This window comes from Pinus tabuliformis, chromosome 7 (assembly GCF_031772625.1).
Source record: "Pinus tabuliformis cultivar Carrire ecotype Pingquan chromosome 7, CPIR1, whole genome shotgun sequence".
In the NCBI taxonomy this organism is placed as follows: Eukaryota; Viridiplantae; Streptophyta; class Pinopsida; order Pinales; family Pinaceae; genus Pinus; species Pinus tabuliformis.
Window position 1 is genome coordinate 1,247,711,948 of NC_142293.1, and position 5,948 is coordinate 1,247,717,895.

A 5,948-nucleotide genomic window follows, 5' to 3' on the forward strand; every position below is an offset into this window, starting at 1 on the left:
TCCCAATTCGATGTCAGAGGTTGGGAGTCACCATTAATTCACTAGTCCTCCCTTTCTCTTTTTCCTGCAACTAGACAGACCACTTCAAAGTCGAACCCACATATTTTTATTCTCAATCTATAATATATTTAAAAAACATAAACATATTTTAATTCTCAATCTATAATATATTTAAAATTTTCTATCAAACAAAGTCGCTCATCTTGTTTTGCAAAAACTCTGTCATACGGTAAACATTAACTATACTTACAATGTAATTAATGTAAATATTGTCTTAAGCGAATGGTGTTTACTCTATAAAATTAGATATTTTAAAATTATTTAAAAATTAAAGATAAATTTTGATGGTTATAAAAGAGTTAAAAATAATTTAATAAATTTATATATAATGTTATTAGAAATGTATTTCGGAATAATCATATCTTGGTTTTTGAATCAACATTTCGAACCATCTATTTTGGTTCATCCTCTAGAAAAAAGATGAAAAAACAAGATCAGTCATTAGGTATAAATAGTAGAATGCTTAAGGTCCCAAGTTTCAGTATAAATAGCACAATGCGTAAGGTCCCAAGTTTCAGTTTTAAGATAAACGTTAATATATAATTACGTCAAAATAATATTCAAATTAGTTAGGAAATTATGAAATATTAATTGAATAAAATAAATAATAATACTAATATTAAAAAGATGAACATAAATATATAGTTAGGTCAAAATAATATTCAAATTAGTTAATAAACTATAAAATATTAATCGAATAAAATAAATACTAATACTAATATTAAGAAGCAAGGAAAAAAAATAAGCAGATTTTTTTATAAAAAATGATATAAAATTAATAATTAATTAATTATATATATATATATATATATATATATATATATATATATATTACACGAGGCTAAATAATTAAAAATAGTAAAATAAACAAATAAACAAATAATATATAGTTAGGTCAAAATAATATTTAGTTAAGAAACTATAAAATATTAATTGAACAAAAGAAATAATAATACTAATATTAAAAAGGAAGGAAAAAAATTAAGGAACATTTTTTTATAGAAAAAGGTATAAAATTAATAATTAATTAATAAACTACTAATATATATTACACTACGGTTAAATAATTAAAAATAATATAACAAATAAATATAAACCCATAAGTCGGGTAGGAAAAAGGAGAAGGTAAAAAAAAAGCTAATTAATATATTATTAAGAGACAGTTTTAATAATTAAAAGAAGGAATATAGAAGAGTTACAAAATAGAAAAGATGAAATGAATGGAAATGAACAATCAAAAACAAAACCAAAAAAATGAAAAATTATGAAAACCAAAAGAATAATAAAATTATATTAAAAACCAACAAGTCAAAACTAAAGGGTGGGAACCCACCTCCTACTTAATTTCCAACCATCATCTCTATTGAGATTTCTAGCATGCTTTTCAATTTCAATGACTCTTTAATATTAGTATTATTATTTAGTGTATTCAATTAATATTTTATAATTTCCTTACTAATTTGAATAATATTTTGACCTAACTATACATTAAGCTTAATCTTAAAACTGGAACTTTCATCTTAAAACTCAAACGTTTATCTTGTTTTTTGAACCACAATAGATGGTTTGAAACATTGACTCAAAAACCAAGATGTGATTATTCCGAAGTAATTTCCATTATTTTATTCTATTCAATTAATATTTTATAATTTCCTAACTAATTTGAATATTATTTTGACCTAACTATACATTAAGCTAATGTTAAAACTGAAACTTTCATCTTAAAACTAAACTTTCATCTTGTTTTTTCATCATTATTAGGATGAACCACAATAAATGGTTCTAAACATTGACTCAAAAACGAAGATGTAATTATTCCAAAATACATTTCTGATAATGATATAAATCACAGAAGTCTGAAATTACTAATTATATATAACGTATCAGAAATTATATTTTAATTATCTCTTAATTTAATTATAATTACGCATGAAACAAAAAATATTCATTCTACCAATATAAAAAATATTGAAAAAAGATAAATATTAATATATAAAATTTTCTAGGTAATTTAATTGACGAGCTTAAGAAGTGTTACATACGAAAGAAATTAAATTTTGAAATTTCCATGACTTATCTGTAAAACTGGCCCAATTACCAAATTTTTTTTAAACACGAAAGAAAATACCAACACGTAAAGTGGAGAAGATATTAAAAATATACGAAATCTGAGTGCAGATGGATAGTTACTTTATACCAAACATACAATGCAGAACCATGAAGGAAAATTTAACACCACATAAAAGAAAACGAATTAAAGGAACTGTCAGATATCAAATCCCTTATCTCATCGAAAATATCAAGGGATTTGTATTCTAATCCAAATCTGATTACGACCATTACTGATACACAAAAACACTGCAACTTTGTCTTAGAAGGAAATGAAATAAAGGAGTTCTCGGATATCTGAAACGACTTCGATTATTGATCACCTTTCATGTGGATTCCACGTGTTTCGAATTTTCTAAAATCATGAGAAATTAGTCACTTTACGACTACCTCTCATGAAAACCCGATGCAATGAGTGCTAAGTGAACTATTCAAAAATCATGAGAAATTAGTCACTTTACGACTACCTCTCATGAAAATGGTCATACTTTGAATGACTTACTTAACAGTTGAATCCCAAAAATGATATCTAAGCTAATTAATATATTATTAAGAGACAGTTTTAATAATTAAAAGAAGGAATATAGAAGAGCTACAAAATAGAAAAGATGAAATGAATGGAAATGAACAATAAAAAACAAAACCGAAAAAATGAAAAAATATGAAAACTAAAAGAATAATAAAATTATATTAAAAATCAAAAAGTCAAAACTAAAGGGTGGGAACCCACCTCCTACTTAATTTCCAACCATCATCCCTATTGAGATTTCTAGCATGCTTTTCAATTTCAATGACTCTTTAATATTAGTATTATTATTTAGTTTATTCAATTAATATTTTATAATTTCCTTACTAATTTGAATAATATTTTGACTTAACTATACATTAAGGTCAATCTTAAAGCTGGAACTTTCATCTTAAAACTCAAACGTTTATCTTGTTTTTTGAACCACAATAGATGGTTTGAAACATTGACTCAAAAACCAAGATGTGATTATTCCGAAGTAATTTCCATTATTTATTCTATTCAATTAATATTTTATAATTTCCTAACTAATTTGAATATTATTTTGACCTAATTATACATTAAGCTAATGTTAAAACTGAAACTCTCATCTTAAAACTAAACTTTCATCTTGTTTTTTCATCGTTATTAAGATGAACCACAATAGATGGTTCTAAATATTGACTCAAAAACTAAGATGTAATTATTCCAAAATACATTTCTGATAATGATATAAGTCACAGAAGTGTGAAATCACTAATTATATATAACGTATCAGAAATTATATTTTAATTATCTCTTAATTTAATTATAATTACTCATGAAACAAAAAAAAATTCATTCTACGAATATAAAAAGTATAAAAAAATATTGAAAAAAGATAAATATTAATATATAAGATCTTCTGGGTAGTTTAATTGACGAGCTTAAGAATCGGCCTGGATAATGCCGTAAAACTGCTTCTGCTTGGCTAAGAGCTCGTCTTTCTCGGACGTAAGGAAACAGGTTAACGGCCCAAGACCCAGAGGCATCTGGCAGGAGTGAGAGCCTGCTCCCGATTACGGACCACCAGCAGGGTTATGCCAGGTGGCGTGGTTTTCCTATTTAACAGTGATGAGTCAAACCCAGCATTCGCGGATAGCAGCCAGAGATGGCTGTCCTCACTGTTGGTTTGACACCTGAGTTGATAGGTTTTACCACCTTCAAAAAAAAAAAAAAAATTGACGAGCTTAAGAAGTGTTACATACGAAGAAATTAAATTTTAAAATTTCCCTGACTTATCTGTAAAACTGGCCCAATTCCCAATTTTTTTTAAACACGAAAGAAAATACCAACACGTAAAGTGGAGAAGATGGATAGTTACTTTATACCAAACATACAATGCAGAACTATGAAGGGAAATTTAACACCACATAAAAGAAAACGAATTAAAGGAACTGTCAGATATCAAATCCCTTATCTCAAATATCAAGGGGTATTCTAATCCAAATCTGATTACGACCATTACTGATACACAAAAACACTGCAACTTTGTCTTAGAAGGGAAGGAAATGAAATAAAGGAGTTCTCGGATATCTGAAACGACTTCGATTATTGATCACCTTTCATGTGGATTCCACGTGTTTCGAATTTTCTCACACGGCAACAAAGTCTTTGAACCTCCCGTGAATTCTATATATTATTTTATTGGGATAAGTCGAGCTCACGTGAATTCTATCTATAGAAGATTCGTTTCCCTCAACTAATGTATAAATAGGGAATTTAAGATATTTTTCATATAAATTTATTATATAAATAGGGAATTTAAGATATTTTTCGTGTAAATTATTTTAGGTTGAGATAAAAAAATTATAAATTATTTTAAATGTTGTTTTTAAGAGAGTGTCTCAAATTATTGTTTTAACTATAAAGATAATATAGTACATAAGTATTATTGTCTTTTAAGAGACAATTCAATTTTGTCTCTCAACAGAATGTGAATGTTTTTGTTTCTTTAATGATTATTTCATGTTAGGGCATGATGGAATCGACCCACCAACCTCCTACTTACAAGGTAGGTGTTCTTCCATTGAGCTAGCGCCCTTTAAAGAAATATGATATTTTGATCATACAAAATAAAAATCAATGAGCCAAAATGTATCATCATATTAGTGAAGAAAATTTACGTTACTTGTTGCTACATGACGAACGAAAAGAAAAAATTGTACATGGTATTTACTCTTCGGTCATTTTTTCAATGATTAATTAATGTTAGGGCATGATGGAATCGAACCACCAACCTCCTACTTACAAGGTAGGTGCTCTTCCGTTGAGCTAGGACCCTTTAAAAAAATATGCTATCTTGATCATACAAAATAAAAATCAATGAGCCAAAATGTATCATCATATTAGTGAAGAAAATTTACATTACTTGTTGGTACATGACAAACCAAATGAAAAAAATTTGTACACGGTACTTACTCTTCGGTCATCTAGTGGGCTAAATTTCACAACATTGATTCGTCCACCCAAGGTAGGTATAATCATGACATTAACACGAAGGTCAAGCTACTAGTGAGTGGTTTATGCACCATCATGGCAAAGTGGATCGGATAGGACAACAAACCGACAAATTGCCACGTACATACTAGAATGTCCATTCTCTTCTTTAGCACTTGCTGGGATTGTTCAAGAGGTCTAATGATTTTGTTTTAGTAGTTCATATTCATCACATCAACACTGAAACTCTTAAAACCAATTCTATGGGTGTGAGTTTCATTAATTAAACAACAGATCAAAGTCCACGGGCTACAAAAAAATTGGGTCATATAGAAAATACCTAGGCATGAGAACACAACATATAGGTCTATGTATCTATGTCATCAATTACAATTTTTCTGTCAATGGGCTCTACCATTTGAAGGAGTTCTTGAACTAAAGTAGATTTCCCACTACTTTTCCACCCCATTATCCCAATTTTATTCCCTCAAGAAAAGTTGCATGTTATTCAATGGGTATCCTTCTAACGATTTTCCTTGTGCCGAACCTAGAAATTAACTATATTAACAATTCCCTTGAATGGCCAAGAAGGTGGAGGCTAATATTTTTCCAAAACTAACAAAGTCTCAAGAGGAATTCATGAATAGTATTGAATCTATTCAATTGAAATAATTTTATATTATAGTTTACATAGACTCAAAATCCAACAAGATTATTTAGCGCTCAAGTTAAGGTCACATGTCACTAGAAGACTAGCCATACCTCCCACCATTTTGTGTCTATGAATGAGCTGGAT